Raw genomic sequence first — 21,706 nt, 5'->3', positions numbered from 1 at the left:
TGAAGCAATCCCTATCTACTCTATTGCGCTTCGCCTGGTCTGAGGTGGCGAAGGAAGTCTAGCGTAAAAGGTAGCGTTCAGTGAATTTGCGTAGTTACGTCCGTAGCGAAAATTCGCCAGGCGTAAGGGTGCGAAGTAACACTACCGAATTTATGCCAGCGTTCGTTAGTGAATTTGCGAAGTAACGAAAATGCCCAACGCTAGCGAATTGACGCTAGCGTTAGGCGCTTCGGCGCTTAGTGAATTTGCCCCTATATGTGGTTGGCCTGAAGAGTGGGCAGCTAAGCTTTGCAATCACTTCTCCGCACAGCTGTTCTATATAAAAAATGCACATTTATATAGTGCATGTGTGCTTGTAAACCTATGCTCTCTGTATTTATATAACCAGAGCAGATCTAACCATTCCAATATCAATTGTTTCTCAGCACAAGTGGAGATATAGTATTTCAGATGAAAAATAATAAAACTGGGTAGCGTTTTGCTTTCCTCATCTGCAGTACAGCAAACCAAATTCAAGGCGAGTTGCCATCTCATACCTACAATCAGTAACAGCCAAGAGCACATCTCGACTATATTGTAGTTTACATGATGGAAACCCTCGTTCTGTCTTTCGAAAGCTCTGCCACTTGTTCATTGCCTTATGAATTGCTATTGCCAGCAACAGTAAAAAGGAAGGTATTGTTTCAATGCGGGATGTATAAATAACATTTCAGTGCAGAGCCTCAGAGGCAACCTTTACCTGCACTGATTGGATGAGCCAGGAAGGGAGAGCGTCTCTAAATGTCCTTGTGTCAGGGTAATCCGCCTTTAATGTATGGCTTAATTTCCTCTTGCATTAGACACTTGATAAAAACGAGAGCGTTGTCAGTTTTCCATTGCACAGTTTTATAAGCGTTATAAAGCAGAGCCCAAAATGCTTTGCACAGGCTCGCTGGCTCGGACTGATACCTGTGAAACAACTTTATCGCATCTTGGACTCCAAACAAATTGCAAATACTGATTAAGCAGTAAAGTTACAACAACATTAAAATATAATGAGAGATTATTGGAAGGGCTGTTAAAACAGCAGCTGCGAGGCTTGAAGCTCCTTCTCAGCCTATTAATGTGGCTTGGACTGTACATTAAATGTCTGCTCAAAGTGCTGTCTTCTTTCTATGCTCCCATTTACACCATATTTAGAAATTAATATATCAGTCACTTACAGCGCATTGTAGTTATAATATGTAATGTATAATTAAAAAATGACTGTGAACTGAGCTAACAAGGACCTCTACAAAGTTGAACTTAAAGCAACACCAACACTTAACGGCTGCCTTTGGATCTGGTAGGGCCTGAAGCAGAATAGACTTTGGCAATAACCAGACTGACAGCAGCCGCTTGCAAAAGGGTATTATTATCCTTCTCCACAGCCAAGAGATTAAACTGTATTGTGTTTTTGAGCTTTCCTACACTCTTCCTTATGTAGGTAGGGCTGCCACCTGTTCGGATTTGACCCAAACAGTTCGTTTTTACTTTGGGCTGTTCGGGTCACAACTTCCTGTTCGGGTTTCAGCCTTGTGAACCCCAAACAATAATCTTCCCGACAACAACCTCTGATGTCAAAACCCCGCCTCCTATATGAGGCACAAACATGACCCCAAATGTCATAAAACTATAAACAACTCAAAATGAAGCCACTCCAAGCTCACCATCAGTAACCGGAGAGGCTGCACACTCCTCAAACCTTGCCAAAAACTTTCATTGTATTTCTCAGTGTGGACATATGGGGGGAATGTAATAAAAGTCGGTAACGGGAAAAATATTCGCAATGCGAAAAGTTATGCCTCTGTGCGAACAAATTTACCTTTGTGCGAATTTAATATAGCTATTGTGAACCTGGACACTGTTTAGCGACCACCTCTGACAGTGGAAGAAGGTTTGCGAATTTTATAGTTAGCGCCAGTGCCCAGTGAATGTAATAAAACTTCTTACTGAAAAAGTTATGTTTACTCCAAAAGATTACAACACCTTCGAGCACTTCTTAAAAGTGGGCAATGCGCAATTAAAATTCGCAATGTAATAACAGTTTAAGGAAGAACAATACATTGTGTAATGGGACTTTTCATTCTTATTTGTGATAATTGTTTTGCTCTTTACAACTTTTATTACATTCCCCCAATAGTCTTATTGTCTTCACTTAAAAATGGGGAAAATGACTAAGGGAGTAAGAGCCCAAAACGTGTCAGGTTTTTGATCCTTTTGCCTATTTTTAGGTGAAGCCAATAAAGACCATGATTTAAACTTTTTTGGAGTATGTGCTGCTGTCCAAATGTCATAACCCCACCCTCATATGTCACTGCTCTGCCCCTGATGCAATCATCCCTCCCCCTTGTTTGGTTTTTGTGGAAGTCAGAGGTAGGCAACCCTATATGTAGGTGAAGCATAATGAAAATTTAGGAAGGCTTAGCTTCCAAAAAAAGTGACCCACTACTATACATATTCATATATAATTATTGGTTCTCCAGTGGTTAGCCTTTTGTTGCTAGCCCCCCAAACCAACATTTCATCCTGCTTACTTTCATACTGCTGATCTTTTTTAGGACTCCAGTATGTACAGAGCCAAATGCTGTTGTCCATCTCTGATCCCCAAGACCCCAAATCATCAAGAGGGAGCGCCAGTACTAGCGGCATCAAGTGCAGACTTTGTTGTATCTTATGTTACCTTGTATTTATTTTAAAGTATTCTTATCACTATTGTGTCTTGCTCTGTAGGAGCTTGTGGTCCCATAATCTGATGGCCGATAGTGGTGAATGACCTCTACTTATTTTCACAGTGAGTAGAGCACAGCAGAGCTTCTAGTAGAGGTCATAGTGCCAAGCTAAGTTCTCTGAGCTCTATGTACTGATTTATGACATCAGGCAGGAAGTTGAGCTGCAGGGGTCATTTTGTTGGCCTGATTGTGCTGGTTTGGAGGACAACATAGGGCTTTGCAACCACAGGCAAATTTTTGGTCTGTTTCTGCCTGAAGGACACTCGCAATTTTATTTGTGTATTTATTTAATTTACTGTGACAGCAACCATTTATTATAACCTTCCCGTTTCGTTCCTAATGCTGGGAAGCTGGCCAGGAATGTTCTGGAAGAGGCCCCAGAGGTTAGTGTATGTAAGGGCTTATGACACTGCCTTCATAATGATTTGTTAAAAAGACCATGGACTAAACTTTGACCTGTGTGCGTATAGCAAGACTGATTTCTAGTCTCTATACACCATTGGTATGGATTAAATTAAGGCTAATAGGGTTTATCAAAATAACATTATGTGCATAAGGCATTTACTTCTAAAACTCAGTAAGTGACATATTTACTGTTTTCTGACCCGTCTATTTGGCATTTCAGAGTCAGTTTTCATACGGATCCACAGGGCATGTGTAAGTTAAGTGTATCCAAACTCCAGCTTTCGGTTTATGTTCCTACAAACCACCCAGGCTCTAGAGTTAACATGTCATGTTCTTTGGTTTCCATTGCTTGTCTAATTTAATTTTTAAAAACATAATTTATGCTGCCAAATAACCACACATAATTGTTAGGTAATTTTGTTAGCAGTTACAGTACATTGGGAAATGCTTTGGATACATGAGTATGCTGTGAAATTCCTAAATGATTGAATTCATAGGATTGGAATTTTGCTTATGCTACGTATTTAGATATTTTAGAGCTCATTTACTAAAGGAGTTCAAATTCAGTGAAACGCTAGTAGTTTATTACCCGCAATACTGTGGCTTGAACCTCATGCACCAACCACCAAATCTGGTCAAATAGCTAGTATAGATTCCCAAAACACTTTGGCTATGCCGTTTTAATTAGTTCTGCACTCATGCATCTAGCTCTAGTAAATGAGCTCTTTAAATCAATAAGACTGATTAGGTGCAATTAATTATAAACTTTAACGAGCAGCCATAATGTATTATTTTTGCTTGTGTCCATTATAAAGTATGTAGGCATTTCCAAATAAATTGCTACTGTAGAGCTGCAAGACCCCAATGCAGGGTGATCATTCAGTAGAAAATACATTTTATCTGTAGTGATGAGTGAATCTTTCCAGTTTCTCTTTGCGGAAAACTGCACAAAAATGTGTGACATGGCAAAAAATCTTCGGCAATGGACGTCAACATTTTTTTACGCACAACAATTTTTGACGCAGTTGAAAATTATTTCTGCTTCAAATGTATTAAAGTCAATGGGCCTTTATTGTTATGGGCGTTTTTTTCTCTGCGACTTTTTTGTAGTGGCAAATTTTTCTGTGGCGAACTTTTGCCGCAGTTTGGGGAAAAAAATTCAGATGGAGATATGCAAAATTTCACTGCGAATCCATGGCAGGCGAAAAAATTTGCCCATCACTTTTTATCTGCCATTTTTTTTATCCGAGATGGTTATAACAAAGATGAACATTCATTCAGTCATTCCCAGAATTTACATAGGTGTCTCAATTTGAAGGAGAGTTCAGAGAAGTTGCATCTTCAAAGATAGAAATACGGGAAAGGATCGACAGTCTTGGTATTCACTGTGTAGGAGATACATTTAAACTACCAGGCCTTCCATTTAAATAGGTACTTTTATTCAATCATTACCAGGATTGATACAGTTATCTACAGTATATCTGAAGGGTGGTCTGGTCAGTCATGATCAGAGAAGTTGCATCTGTGGTCTTCAAAGATGAAATACTCAATTCATACTCTGCATGCTCACTAAATAGATAAAGTAAATCAGGCTATCCCTTTAAAGAGGAATTTTCATTAAATCATTAACAGGATTTACACAGTGTCGCTATTTGAAGGGGTGGTCTGGTCACTTCTGATCAGAGATCAAAAGGTCTCAAAAGGATCCATATGCAGGGTGCTCATATACATACAGATACATTTAGGGGCCCATTTACTTAGTTCGAGTGAAGGAATAGAGGAAAAAAAGTTTGAATTTCGAATGGTCGAATATGGCTACTTCGACCATCGAATGGGCTACTTCTACCTTCGACTACGACCTTCGACTTCGAATCGAAAGATTCGAACTAAAAATCATTTGACTATTCGACCATTCGATAGTTGAAGTACTTTTTTTAAAAAAAATTCTTCGACCCCCTAGTTCGAGGCCAATGTTAGCCTATGGGGAAGGTCCCCATAGGCTTCCTAACAATTTCCTGATCGAAGGAATACATTCAGAAGTAAAAGGAGTTGGAGAGCAACACAAGCATGAAAAATTTTCTTGGGGTGCCAAATAAGTTCTGTGATTGGCCATTTGGTAGCCCCTGTGTGGATTGTCAACCTATATTGAGGCTCTGTTTGGCAGTACATCTGGTTTTTATACAACCAAAACTTACCTCCAAGCCTGGAATTCAAAAATAAGCTCCTGCTTTGTGGCCACTGGGAGCAACATCCAAGGGGTTGGAGAGCAACATGTTGCTCACGAGCTACTGCTTGGGGATCACTAGCTAACTAACTCATGATCATGGAAGCTGAATTTGTTGTCGTCAAAGCTGAAATATTAAAAAAAAAAAAAAAAACATTAGATGTAGAGGTCTCATCAGTGCTAGAAGAAGGAGCCACACCGGAGCATATGGTTTTAATTGAAGCTATAGTAGTGGTGTTGCAAAGTAAGGTAAGAACATACCATACAGGGCCAGGCCAAGGTATTTTGGCACCCTAGGCAAGGTCTTCAATCAGTGCCCCCTCCACCCAGTCCTGCATTACCATTTCTCACCATACCATTCATATTGTCCCCTGTACCTGTGCCAGCAGCCATTGTGTTGCCTCATGTACCTGTGCCAACACCTATCATATTGCGCCCATTTGTACCTGTGCCGACGGCATTCAATTCCTCAGATTGCTCTCAATCAGTACCTGTGCCAGCATAAGCCAAAACATCCATCATATTGTTACCCCCAATTTGTACCTTTGCCAGCGGCAGCCAAAAAAATCCATCATATTGCCCCTAACTTGTACTTGTGCCAGCAGGAGCCAAAAATCCATCATATTGCCCAAAACATCTGTGTTCGCATGCCAACAGCCACCATATTGTTCCATATACCTAGGCCAGCAGCATCCAATTACTCATATTGCCCCCAATCTGTACCTGTGCCAACAGCAGCCAAAATATTCACAAAATTGCCCTCAAATATGTATCTGTGCCAGCAGCAGCCAATCCCTCATATTGCCCCAATCTGTACCTGTACCAGCAGCAGCCAAAAACCATCATATTGCCCCAAACGTGTACTTGTGCCAGCAGCAGCCAAAAATCCATCATATTACCCCCAAATATGTATCTGTGCCAGCAGCAGCCAAAATCCATCATATTGCCCCATATCATCTGTTTACCTGTGCAAGTAGCAACCAAGATATTGCCCACAAATATGTACCTGTGCCAGCAGCTGCCAGAGGGAGGTGGGAAGGGCTTCTGCCTGCAGTACGACGGGCAAGAACAGGCAGTTTATAAAATGAAAAAAAAAATATTAAATTATTACTATTACTATTAAATTACTATTAAAAGAGTGCCCCCCACCTATGATGGCGCCCTAGGCGGACGCCTACTCTGCCTACCCGTAGTTCCGGCCCTGATTCTGTGTATATAAATTTTTCCTTGTTGATGAATGAGGCTTTAGGCACAAAGAACAAGATGATTTGCAGATCCATTTGTAGGAATATTTTCCAGAATCCTTTACTGTACTTTGATCACCCAGTGACACGTTACAGAAGACTTCAGCATATGCCGGTGTGTAAATAACTGGAGCTGTCACTCATTAGTTTTGTGTGTGACACACATCTGTAAAAGTTAAAGAGTTCCCTAACTCTTCCCACGCCTTTATGTAAGGGGTTAAGTATGCGATTCTGGTATTTTGTAAGCTGGATTAAATTTAAAACTACCTTAGACAACAGTAGGCAGTGTAATCCATCACTTGATCACTGCCAGAATGGATAAAAGCAACGAGGAATATAAAAAAATACACTTCTACTACTCTCAGCATCTGTTTTAGGGAATTGGGCTCATAAATCAAACCGTCTTGTCAGTTTCAGTGGCACCATCGGAGTGCAGTGTTTAAGCGCCGTGCATCCTATGCATAAATGCAATTTCCCCAAATGTCAGCGGGAAATGCACTGCAAAGTAGAACACATTCTGTAGCTTTGACCCCGTAAGTGCTGAAATCACAGATTCTTATTATTCTGACATGATAGAGAGAGAGAGGATTGGAGTAAAAAAGGGACTTGTGTCCTCCCTCGCTTTCCAGCTCCATTCTGATATTTGTTTAGAAAACTGCTCATAGACAATGATGATTGGTGGCATATTTCAGAGATGACTGGGATGGGATGCTACCACTGGAACACACAGGTTACCTATTTACATGACTCTTGTGTTTCACTATGTACCTTGAGAAGGTACTTTATCCACCTAAGATATAGAAAATAAGTATTTCATGATTATATTTCTTTTCATTTATCCATCAACTGGATAGGCTCAGATTTGACATTTGGGATTCCCAACCAGTAGCTTGTGAGTAACATGTTGCTCACCAACCCTTTGGATGTTGCTCCAAGTGGCCTCAAAGCAGATGCTTATTTTTGAATTCCAGGCTTGGAGGCAAGTTTTGGTTGTATAAAAAACAGGTGTTCTGTAATACAGAGCCTCCTGTAGGCTGCCAGTCCATATAGGGGCTACCAAACAGCCAATCACAGCCCTTACATTTCCATGGACTTTTTCATGCTTGTGTTGCTCTCCAATGCTTTTTTATATTTACAGCAAATGTCGCTCACTAGTAAAAAAAAAGGTTGGGGACTCCTGTTGTACAGTATATTCGTTCGGCCTCTGACCTTATCTGAAGAGATAAAGGTCATGGATACTAGGAAGCTGACTATCTGATGTGAGGGCACTAACCTAGCCCATACAAAAGAATCAAAATAATAACAAGCAATAGCATTTACATCTGAATTCATAGCTAGCACTTGAATGGCAGATGCAACTGAACGGCAGACAGCCCATCACTCATCACACAATCTGCCTATCCTCGCAGAGACTGGGGTTGTCACTGAATGTTATTGGCAGCTGGTGAGTTTGTTAAGCGTCTGAGCTGAAACGTGTGCATCAGAAATCCTATTATTTGGATACGTTGTAAGTCACACTAGCAATTTTATTGAGGTGTTTAAAGTCTCTGAAAATACTAGACTCATACCCTTAAGGCTGCATCAACACTAGCAAGTACCAGCTGAGATATCAGATTATTGAGGCTGCTGTGGTTGTTTCCTCCATAAAATCTCCTCTCAGTGAGTTTAACTATAAAATGACAAACCAATTTCTATTGCTGGCCTTAGGACTGTTGTTCAGATTGACCATTTCATTTTGGCTACAAATATTAACTCAGGGTAACCTTCTTTATGCTGTTTTGAGGGGTCATTTATGTAGATAGATAGATAGACAGAGAGAGAGAGAGAGAGAGAGAGAGAGAGAGAGAGAGAGAGATAATTCTTCTAAAATTATATATCCACCTGGAACACTCAATGTCCTGTTCCAAACTCATGTGCCATATCTCTATTCAAATGTCAGAACAGTAGTTATGTGACTGGAGCAACTGCTACAGAGGTTCACTGCCCTGGGCTTGCAAAAACATATAGTATAGGAGGTATAATGGCATGGAATTATAGAAAGATATATTCCCAATTGTCTGAATGAGTAGAGGCTCGTCAATATAGATGTTGGGTTTTAGCACTGAGCCCCAAAACTCCAGCATAGGGGAGTTTAATTCTGTCAAGATTAAAAAAAGGGCTTCCACTCCAACCAACTCCAAGGAACAGGTCAAGTAAAAACAGGTCAAGTAAAAAAAAATCCTTATTTATTTAAACATGTCGAAAAAGAAAGCGTTATGCGTTTTTGTACCTTTATGACACTTAAACGACAACATAGTTTGGGCGAGGGCCCCTGAATTCAGTATGCAATTCTTAGGGATGTCACACCAGTTTCTACAGCATTGTATTTGCACTGGCAGAGAAAATGTCCAAAACCACCTGCCACCTTGATATTGGCAATTGTAGGAAGGACATGAGGCATGGGCAATTCGGGGAATTTTTCTACTGGCATTACACTGGCAGAGATAGTCCCCTGCTTCATGCTTTATGACAGCTGTTTTGGGAAGGACTCATTTACAAATTGAGCTCCATACAGAATTGGTTTGTAGAGATGGGAAGAGCTTGAGTGGCCTGCACAGAGCCAAACGCCTGTGGGGTAACATAGAAGGCTCACATCAGAGGAATAGTCTATATATCCCTGGTTATGATCTGCAAATAGTGGACAGTATGGGAACAACAATATATATATATATATATATATATATATATATATATATATATATATATATATATAAAGCAAAAAAACTTCTGCACACATAGGTCTTGATAAGTTAAAAAAATGCTGGTAGATTTATTTCAACGTTTCGGCTTACAAACTCAAGCCGTCATCAGCTTTTTTTCACTTATCAAGACCTATGTGTGCAAAAGTTTTTTTTGCTTTATAGATATGAATTTTTGTTCCAGCACCTAGGCATCACCATGGCTATCTGAGTGCACCTATCTAGATATATATATATATATATATATATATATATATATATATATATATATATATATATATATATATATATATATATATATATATATATATATAATATATATATATATATATATATAAATATATAAGGTTTGGGAATATACATCTGGAGTTTCACTATATTTTTCCTCTTATTTTGTCATTTGTCGTCACCAAGAGCAGAATATTTTTGGGTAGAATTCAAGTTCTGCCTCAATGACAGATCCTGCACAGTACTGACTGGAGTAACCTGTTTTTTCTACAATGTTTTATGAGCAGAGGGGGCATAAGTCCTAAGCCTACGCATCAGCCTAAGCCCAGTAAGTTAAAATTATTATTAGAAGTCTTTGTGCAATAACTGCTGTTTCCAAGTAGTGCAAAGGATTTCCAACTTATCAGCCCTTCAGCTGTTGCACTACAACCCCCAGCTTCCCACTAATAGTCATAGCGTAACGGAGATGGTGGGAGGTGTAGTTTAACAACAGCTTTAGGGTTGCAGGTTGTTTTTCTCATATTTGTATTGATTTTCTCTTTTTAAGCCAGAAGCTTAGACGTTCCGGCATTTCCCATGATCCCTGTTTTATAACTCTTATTGCTCCTTTATTTTACATTTTTTTTCCAGAAAATGCTGATCTTTTTCCTTATTAAACGTGGTGATTTCCCAGTGAGCTGCTGAATGGATCGGATACATGCAAAGGCCAGAAGAACAAAATAAAATGATACTCTGCCAGTCATCCACTTATAAATCAGATGTAACCCTGGGCACAGCCTAATGTGACTGCGTGCTGCATAAAATTCCCTTTAATGTGGTGCGCAGCCATAAATATGGATCACATTTCTTCTTTGTGTGAATCAAACCAAAGGGAACTTCATCCGTCTTTTTTTTTTTCACCAGTATTTACGCTGTTGGCAAAAGTTTACCCCAATAAGTTCAAGTAGGCTTTTACTTTGTAACCATTATGTTGTGCTACGTGCTGGAGACAAGTTAAATGAATGGCCGTGGGCTGGACGGCTCCGCGCTCCTTTCTGCATGCATCTTGTTCAGGGAAATGAGGTTGAACGGCTAAATTCCCCATCTCAACACTGGAGAGTCCATAATGTATGCAGCCTGAGGTGAAAGGCAGGATGGATAGGGAGACCGGTCCAATGCAAATAGCATTGGTTTAATTAGGCCAAACATCTAGAGATGAAAAACGAATTACAATCAAGCCCTTGTTACATTTGGGAGCAACACTGATGCTTGCTACGGGGGAAAATAGGTGTACAGTAGGAACGGTAATGGAGACTTGTTATCAATCATCAGCTGTGATCTAATCCCTGGAAGCAGAAGCCTTTAGGAAAATCACTCCTATGTTGCATCATTAGAATGGTATTAACAGCAATTGCATTGGTCAGCACATTAGGGATACCCAAGAGACACCAGTCCTGATTGGTATATTGCAATAACGCCATATTTATACAAAGAAAACAAACTTGCCCGAATTCCAGCGTTAACTAGAAATTTCCCGATAATGTAACATGAATGTTGTGAAAACATAATCTGAAACCAGGTTATCCTTCTTTTTAGCATGAAATGATTTAGGGTTTCAAAACACAACTGACTTGTTTTTTTTTCCCCCACCGTTGATGATGTGAAAGACTTACATTGTGTGAGTGTTAGCTGTGCTGCATTAGGCTATACTCAGTGACGCAGTGGTTATATTGCTGGACTCCCTGAATTCTGTGCAAGTCTATTTTGCATCCTTTGGACAATGGTCATTTAATCAGACCCAAAACTTAGATCAGACATTTGTAACCAGCAATTTTTTTTTCTGCTTTAAAATTCTTTATAAAAAATATATATTAAACAGCACTTTACAGAGGTTCATACCATTCACATCAGTCCCTACTAGGGTTGCCACCTGGCCGGTAAAAATTATGGTTGATCCCACTGTTATTAATAGGGAAAAAAGATAAATATATAGGAAGCCGTTTTTTTTTTTCTGGAGAAGGTGGCAACCCTAGTCCCTACCCCAGTGGAGTTACATCGAAGGTCCCTGACACATTCATATTTGCTATGGTAAATTGTATCAGGAGCCATTTACATGCCTGTATGTTTTTAGAGATTAAAGGCAACTGGAATGCCTGGAGGAAACCCAAGTAAGCACAGACAGAACATACTAACTCCTTACAGTGCATGGGCTAGAATTGAACTTAGGACCCATACATTAGAAGGCTACCCCCATTCACCAATGTGCTATAATGCTATAGCATCCCAACAGCAGCCAAAGTACTTTGATATCAAAGGGTCCATACATTCCAACCAACATGGCAATATAATTTACGATTCAGCATTTAGTCCATGGCCCTTGATTCTGGAGGACCAAAAGCCACAATAAATCATTCCGTGTACATTTTTTTTCTTGACTTGTAAGGAGATAGAAGGAGAATGGATATAGAAGGAGAAAGGAGATAGATGCATAGATTCCACTTTATCTTCTACTTACTTTCATTTTGCACAAACCATTTTCCTACAATGGGTTTCTCGTTGGTCTTGTTTTCATATTGCCAAGTATGGAACCTTTATGATAGGGCAGTATTGGTGCTTAGGATATTTTATACAAAAAGGATTTTTTCAAAATAATTTAAATAATTAACTATGTAGTCGCAAAATTAGTCACGAAAGCTCTGAAAACATTGTGAAATTGCCCGAAACCCCCGAGACAACCAAAAATCAATGGGACTGTTCCCATTGACTTTTATGCAACCTCGACAGGTTTGAGATGCCGTGTTTTTATATTCTGGCTTTTTAGCCCTCGGGGTGTAATAAATTCCGAAAAATTTGTGATTTTTTAAATAGCCTATTATAACACTAAAAATATTTCGGATTTCGGGGATTTTCAGGTATTCAGAGTTTTGTAAATAACCCCCTTAGTGTCACAACATTTTCTTTGTGCTCACAAAATACATTTAGCATTTATGGAATGAGCTTGAAGATCACATAATGCTGACAACGCATTTGTGAACACAAAAATAATTTTGTCAAAACGTAAACTACATAATGAATTCTATTGACCACAGTATCCCCCACTTACATTTCTGTCACCTCTGATTACCTGTAGCCGAAATGTCATGTAATCCATGCACTAGCCCGAGTTAGTTTTTTCCTGTAATATCCCTCCTGTTTACTACTTGTTATGTATGTAATTGCCCATATTGTATTGCTGTATAAGAAATGAAAAAATAGGGAAGAAACAGTTGACATACATCAGTTCTAAACACTGGGTACAATAATAAGCATCGCTCAGGAACAACAATAGGAATAGTAATGCAAATTGTTTGAGGGGGCAGCCCAGAATTATTCCAAAACAATGCACCGTATGCATAAATAAAGGCTTGTGCTGCCATATGAAGTTTGTTATTCATGAGCTTAAGTGTAAATGTTTGCCTCATTAGGAACAAATGTGCCAATATCTGAATTGTGCAAGTGAAAATAGATTTATTCGTATCTCTGCTGCTGCATAGATTATTGTGTTAAGGACAGTAGGTGCATGTAGTGCCAGAGCATTCATAGTATTAACATAAAAACTGGACATACACTTTTAGCTCCACTAGTTTGGCCCCCAACTATCTGGGACAAACTTGAATAATCTGATTATTTGGCCCCCAATGATCATTACATAATGCCTGACGACAATATCTAATCTGCCTGCTAGATACTCAGTTTACAGATATCAGTTGAACAGGCCATCAGGAACATGGGCTAATGAGCTGCCCACTTGGCTTGGAGCTTTTATTAGCCCATACAGCCTGCTGACTAGTGTTGCAGGCCTGCCCGAATCCTGCAGGATCTGCAGGACTGTGAGGAGGCATGGGTGATTTCTGTAGTTAATGCCTTAATCTACATACTACTTATACAATAAACAAATAATAAAGAAGACATTGAGCCAATAGTTTCCTTGGCCATGTGTTAATTGAACATATTTATTAACCGAGTAAAGTGTCTTTGCCATATCTTATCCAACCATATATTTTCCAAATGCCAGGTGGGCATGTAAGTTAAGTAAGATAACATGTATCAAATGGCAAGGATGCAATTTATACCCTCCAACCGGTGTGACAGTAACAAAACCATTCCATATACTTAACACTTGAAAAAACAGGTACAGTTGAAAGGAAGAGCAAACTTGAGTCGTAATGTCAATACACAGATGTATAATACCAGCTAAAACTCAAAATCATTGAGAGGGCAGTTGGGGAGCTCCAGTAGCGCACTAGGTTCCTAATGGGAAAAGGAAGCAGGTAAAGTGTTCTCTTTCTAAAATAACTAGCCCTCCCCTGTACTGCAACGCAATCCTGTTATGGACTCAAGAAATCTCTTACAATAGCAAACACCTGGCACCTTCGCTAATGCCTTCATTGCTGTTCAGTTTACCCACAGATTTTTGTCAGGTTCACGTGCTTTTTCATTCCCCCTAAAGCAGTGATCCCCAACCAGTAGCTCGTGAGTAACATGTTGCTCTCCGACCCTTTGGATGTTGCTCCCAGTGGCCTCAAAGCAGGATCTTATTTTCGAATTCCAGGTTTGGAAGCAAGTTTTGGTTGTATAAAAAACAGGTGCACTGCCAAACAGAGCCTCAATGTAGACTGATAATCCACATAGGGGCTACCAAATGACCAATCACAGCTCTTTCTTGGCACCCAGGAATATGTTTCATGCTAGTGTTGCTCCCCAACTCCTTTTACTTCTGAATGTTGCTCACGGGTTCAAGAGGTTGGGGATCCCTGCCCTAGAGCAATCTAGAAGCATTCATTTTTATACTCACACATGCCCTGCCCCTTCTTGTGACATCAATGATTGGTGGGTATGGCCATTCCAGATCAGGTATGATCTAGGATGCTTCACTATGGAAGACATATGGAATGCCAGGACATTTTGATTGCTGCTGTTAGTACTGATGCTCAAAAGACATGGATGCCCATAGATGGCCTCCAATAAAGAGACTTATAGTTCAACAACATCTAAAGGGTCACAGCTTTGCTGTTGGGAGGCATTAGCCACTGCTGCTATAGGGCCACATATTTATGTACACCTCTACTCTACAGTTTAGAGTACTGGTCATTATAGCTAGTGCATGAATATTATGACAATGTTTTTATCAATAAAGACTTTTACCATTTTACCAGATTCAGAATATTGAAATACAGGGAATGATATTTCCGAGCTATAGACTTGTTAAATGCTGCTTGCTCAGTAGCTCCGTCCACCTGTAGCCGTGCCGGTGATATTTCTCCTCACACTAGGATACTTGCTTTTACAAATGAAGGCAGTTCTGGTACTTACGGAAATATCTTCATGGACAAGGTGAAAAGGAGACATAAGGTATGGGAGCCAATCTCCATAGATAAAAGGTCTTTGCATAGGAATTTATCTCAGGTGACATGATTTACAGCCTCTCTCACATTTAGAACTGCACTTGGAGTTTGGAGAGAAGTGAAATAAATCTTTAAGTCCTTTTTGAATAATTGAGCAATTGAGTTTTTTTTTTCTATGAAACAGAGCCCATCATCTTTATAACAAACAAATCCTTCAGCGATATGCAAGGAATTTCATTACACCGTACCTCAACTGATAGGAGTTTCTTTTTATCCTAAAATAGCTATTTTTGGGCACCAAGAATTAGACAGTATAGCAACCCCTTGTAGGGCTTCATTCCTAGCCTAGTGTAAAGTAACAATGCAAAAATTTTTGTATTTAGCTGTATTTTCTACCCCACAATACAGCATTGGGCTCATGTGTGTCCACAAGTGCAGTTGCAGACTGCACACTTTTAGCACAGTCAGTTGTGTGTAAAATCACTTTTATTAAAGATACTTGTGTCACAATGGGTTCCTAGTACTTGTGTATATTTGTGCTTGGCGCCACTCAGGGTCGGACTGAGCCGGGGAAAAAACCCTGTGGGCCCTGGCCCTCATGGGCCCCTGCCAGGCTAGACCTGCTCCCCCAGCTGCCCCAGAAACAATGGTGACAATTTGGAGCCCCCGAAAATTGCCAGGAGGGCCCTTCATTTTGCAGCCCCAGTGGGACCCCAAAGTTCTGGCGCCACTCAATCCTTCCTGCCTTCCATTCTGATTTGAGCGCTGCTGTCCCTAGTAATGCAAGCTACTGCCACCTCTGGACCAGGAGGTAGCACTTTAGTTGCGCCAAAACAATTTGGCTCACATGGCATATGCCGGACACCTGAAATTATGGCAGCAAACACCTGAAATTATGCCCTCTAATGTTGATTCAGAGTAGTACAGGCTATATATTTGGTACATATGCAATGAAACAATTGATAGCTTTGAGGTAAAAAGAAGCAGACAGAATAACTCAATTGCCCTTGTGCCTGCCCCTTGTTCCTACCTTCATTTTATTATCTGTATTTCACTCTACAACTTATGACCCAGGCTGCTATCTGTGACTTAATCATTTCGGTTCACTGAAGGAGATACCAGGTCCTGTAGCTGAGATGCGTGTCATAGACAGCACTGAGCTTAAATCATTTATGGAACAGAAATTCTATTGATTTCCAATTCATTATAGCATGTGTGCTTTTATTGGATTCTAATGTTGCTGTCTGTTTCTTCAAACACAAGGGATTAATCAATGAACATTCCACTGGTCTCAGGTTTCCTAGCAATTTACACTATTATTTAAAAAAACTATTTTTTTTTAATGTCTACTAACATTTATCATAAGCTGGCACCTCTCTGCTTAGTTGTATTTTGTAGAAAAAGTGTCTTCTGACCAAAGGGCTGGTCCCATTGACAAGGAAAGCCCTGGAGCTATAAGCGCAGGGGCTACACAACAGAGGATCCAAATGACCAGCAGCCAAATTATACTGGTACAGATTAGAGTTTAGAGATGGGCAGCTGTGTTTAGGTGAGAAGGAATTAATTAAAGCAGGAGATGGCCGGGCTCAGGGGCGGAGTCAGGGAGGGATGTGATGTCAGGGGAAGAAGCAGGTCACTTCCTTATCATCTGAGCAGGTAGAAATATCCCAGCCACCCTCCCCTCCCCCATATTATCTAATAATAACTGAATATGTTTTCCTGAAAGCGCTGTTATATTGTGGTTTCTGTATCTTTACACATTATAATTGTGAGAGTCTGTATTGTATTTATTTATGTTAAATGAATGTCAAGTGCTTGATCCAGGGAATGTTTCCTATCGCCATTGGGGTCAGGAAGGAATTTTTTCCCTCTTGAAGCATAATTAACACTGGCTTCGGGCTGGGTTTTTTGGCTTCCTCTGGGTCAAAACAGTGCACATATTAGGGGGGCGGGCCCTGGTCGGTGACGCACAGCCGGGCCCCTGCCCCCCTCCGTATGGCCAGCATTTCAGTGGCGCGCGGGCTGCCGGGGGGCCCTGAGGGGGTGCAGGCCCTGGCCCGCTCGCACCCCCGGTAGTTCTGCCACTGGCACATATTATATTTTAATTTTTATTTGTCACAGCAGTGGTAGGACCTTGCCAGAGTACTGCCAGGGCTGCTCCTGCCATTGCCATAGGCGGCAGTGAGCGGACAGTTACAAGGGGCATGGTTTCCCATTTCCCAATTTCTTTCCTAAAACAGCTAATTAGTGCTAGAACAGTCTCATGACAACTATACACGTATATAAAATTGGACAATGCTTTATAACAACAACAAAAAAGTCACGATGCACTGCAAAATTAGCTTATGTATTTTACTAAGATGTCTAAGTGCTGAACATCTCAATATATGATCAGAATGATGGTTTTCCAGTGATATGTTATTGGCCTTTAAATGTAATTAAGGTGGGATAGAGCCTGTTTATTGTAGAGAGCCCTTATGTTGCCTTTGTTTTATATTCATGTTGTCTTAAGCTCCTGGCCCTGACCCAGGCCTAATAAAAATATATAAAAAGAGATAGAATAATGCCTCGCTCTCAGTAACTTGGATCCCTCGTATAGTTTGTTTTCTGAGTTTTCTCCCAACGTATATGATCAAATGTGTGTGAGTGCCTGTGTAGGACTAAGAAATTAATCATCTGCAGTGCAAGCCCTTCCCTCTGTCACCATAACTCTCTTACAGGATATTACTTGTGAAGTGAAGAACATTAGTATTTTACACAGAATTAGAGATTTCATCACATTAAGAATCTTCCATCAGCTGCTATTAGTCTCTTTATTCCATTAGAGTTCAATTTCTGTGACATGATGTGAAAATCCGTAATGCGGTTCCGTTTTAATTGCCTCGCATTACACAAAATAAATACTAATATAGCGTGATGGTAATACAGTTAGATGTTGGATGAGAAATGCATCACAGTTAAAAATAGTTTTGACTAGGCCCTCGTGCTCATCAGCATACAAAACGTTCTGGGACAATGACAAATGGTTCACATTCGCCTCACACAAACATACATTAATAAAGGAGGATTTCTTGCTCCAATTAACCCTATGGAAAGAAACACGCAGTAATATGTGGTCCATATTTGCAGCCAGGGACCTGCACTTCTCTTTTTATAAGATGCAATACGGTTGCAAGGGTCATAACTGATCTTTAGCATCACCATGGACCTGTCAAAGTCCTGCTTCTTGGCCTCCTCTTATGTCCAGCTTGTTTTAAGCAGATAGATCAATGGATGTTAAAGGAACCCCTCTCCACATTATTTAATAGCTTTGCAGGGGATAGTAGCCAAAAGTATATGTTTACATACTTAATTATAATACTGTATCCATTGGGAAGCTGAAATAAAGTATTTACTATATGGTGGGCCCATTCCTGTTAACAGAGGCTGCTAAAAAGAGGAGACCTGCTGTCGCTTTTCTAGATTAGTTTTACATGGCAACATGGGAAACATCTTGGAAGGGACACTTTCAAATAATGGCACAGTTGACAAAGACACTGGCTGTTTATATTCCTGTGTCAAATCCTTCAGGCCGGAGGCCTTTGACACTAAAATTAGATTGTAAGCATAATGTGGCAGGGTCTACTTCGGCCTGAGAAATGAGGTGAGCTGGTTAGTGTGAAGCTAGCTGTGTTGTATTGACAATATAATTTATAATTTAAGGATGTTCTAGACTTTTCCCCAGAAATACTTTACACACTTCTGAAATAAATTTCCTAAATCCTTATTTTGATCTCCCTATGAGCTCTTTTGGAGGTTTTTGAAAATACTCTTTGCTACTAAACCATATTGTAAAATCATTTTAAGCCACCCCATATTCATTTAGTATTGTTTGGTACATTAGATGGGAAGACTCTAAAAGGGAAAGGTACATAGGCAGCAAATGTAGAAAATACATGGCTGGAAAGTGAGGCTGGAAAAGCCAGTACTGGTGTTGGGATTGAGTTATCTATTGCCTGTGTAAAAGTGGAGGGGTGATGACTGAACTCTGTATCCAGCAAATAGGAACCAGGAGGTGGTACAGTTGAGAGAGTGTTGAAGAGCAGAAAAAAGTGAAATAATTTTGTGGATATATTGGGCCCTCATTGAGGTTGGAGCACAATAAAATGAGAAGGTTTTTTGAGATCCAGTCTACTTTGGTTTCAGAAGAAAGGCCTTTAAGTTGCTTGTTGCATTTTCTGTATGCATGCACGTGACATGTTTTGAGGAAAAGCCAGCTGTGAATAAAGCACAGGTGAATACCTGCTTAAAGCTGACCTGGGTGTTTCTATCTCTTCTTTGAAAAAGGTATTATCACTTTTGCAAATTTTTTGTCGCAAGATTTCTGTTGGCTGCTAATAATTTCTCTGCATGTATTGCCGATCGGACGATTTTCAGTGGGAGACTGTCGCCAGCTTTGTCTGACATAACTTTCGTATGATTGCTGTCAGGGGCAGAACATCGTCTGATCTGTTCTACTTCTTTTACTACTTTATTTGATCAGAATGGTTAGTGGCAGGTTGGGAGATGGGGAACCTCGAACAATCGGATCTTTGCATCTATGGCCAGCATAAGAATAAACCAGATTCTTGATAGTTTCAATCCCCAGTGGCTGTTATACCCCAGTTTATACATGCTTGGGTAGTGGCTCAATAACAGGGCTGACGGTTGGACATCTCTGACTTATTTGAGTACCTCCATGCATGCTAAGAAACTGGTCTAGATTTATCTTACTATCCACCCACCTTCTCTAAAGCCCTATTTTCTGTGCATAGGGGTGCTTTGGAGCAGACATTTTGACAGGATGGGGGTTCTAAATTTTAGCAAGGTGCATTCCACATCCTTCTCACCTAGTGGGCATACTTACATAGTTAAGCTGGGTTCAAAAAAGACCAAAGTCCATCAAGTTCATATATATATATATATATATATATAAATAACATACCCGAGTATAAGCCGAGTTTTTCAGCATCCAAAATGTGCTGAAAAAGTCTACCTCGGCTTATACTCAGGTCAGCGACCCGAGTAGCTGAGATTGCAGTCACTTTTAATCATTCCTATACCAACAGTTCACTTGGGGAGAGACTGCAATATCCCACAATGCCCTCTGTTGGTTATATGAAAGAATAACAGTGCGCCCTCTGTTGGTTACATGAAAGAATAACAGTGACTGCAATATCACACAGCACCCTCTGTTGGTTATATGAAAGAATAACAGTGACTGCAATATCACACAGTGCCCTCTGTTGGTTATATGAAAGATTAACAGTGACTGCAATATCACACAGCGCCCTCTGTTGGTTATATGAAAGAATAACAGTGACTGCAATATCACACAGCTCCCTCTGTTGGTTATACGAAAGATTAACAGTGACGGCAATATCAAACAGCACCCTCTGCACATGGTAGTGGGACAATGCACACAGTAATCCGTTTGGCAATTCTCTGTCACCATCAACTTTGCAAAGAAGTCCGGTTGATCGCTGGGGGGGGTTGCTTTGGCAGAATGTGCGCTGCTGGGAGACAGTGCTGTAGTTGTGTCTAGGCTTATACTAGAGTGAATAAATTTTCCCAGTTTTTGTAGGTAAAATTAGGTACCTCGGCTTATACTCGGGTCGGCTTATACTCGAGTATATATATATATATATATATATATATATATATATATATATATATATATATATATATATATATATATATATATATATATATATATATATATATATATATACACACAAATACAAGAGGTCCTCTGCACTCAACCAATTATTTAAGACACTTAGAGATTTAATGCATACAGCTACTACAAAATGTCTTACCCTTTAAACAAAACAGCGATTGTTTATCCATATATTGCAATATATTTAAGATGGTCAAATACGCCAAAGTCATCCCATATCTGGCCAGTCCTATGCTTGATTTTAATCTGATTCATTGAGAATTCTATTGCTTAATTATACATTTTTTTTTTACATTTTACAGTTGTCTTATGGAGTCTTAAGGCCAAACATCACTGAGATGAACCAAGCAAGTTATCCACATTGGACCAATCTTATTCAAAGTACATTGGCTTTGTGACATAGTTAATTGCAGTACATAGAATGCTGGTTTATGCCACCCTTGTGGACTATTTCTAGCAGGGGCATTATGTGTAGATATAATTAGGGCCACCATCAGAAAGTTTGGAGCCCCAGTTATTTATATGGGGCCCATGAACACAAGCATGCAGTACCAGAATTATTGGTCATGCTTCTTGTGTCCTAGTAAAATAATCAACAAGCAGTTAGGTAGGTTTGGCTAGAACAAAAGTTGAATTTGTTGGAAGTATTTTAGGGACCCATAGGTAGAATGGCCCTTATGGCTTCATGCCCTACCAGTACTTCATTTCCTTGTTGCTGGGTTAAAACCCATGTAACCATTTGTACTTATTTACATACCCAGTTCATTGGCCCTCAGGTTGATGACCATATCCTGCATCACTGTGACATAGTGCTTCATAGTGAGTCAGTGAGCTTTATTAGCAAGGGCAGCTTCAAGCTCCACCAACAAGGATAGATGGGAGTAGCTCTCCCCCAGGCTCTGCTGCCTGTAGTGAAGTGACCACAGTACTGACAAGGGAAACAGGTTATTTTTTGTTCTATCCTTGTTCCATTTCTATTGTAGGGATTCAGACCACTTAAGGTACCGACAACCTGGAAGGTAAAAACTTTCAACTCCACGTGGCACCTGCTATTCC

Source organism: Xenopus laevis, chromosome 3L (genome assembly GCF_017654675.1).
Source record: "Xenopus laevis strain J_2021 chromosome 3L, Xenopus_laevis_v10.1, whole genome shotgun sequence".
Taxonomy (NCBI): Eukaryota; Metazoa; Chordata; class Amphibia; order Anura; family Pipidae; genus Xenopus; species Xenopus laevis.
The sequence above is the reverse complement of the archived record's forward strand: the minus strand, read 5'-3'. Positions refer to the sequence as shown.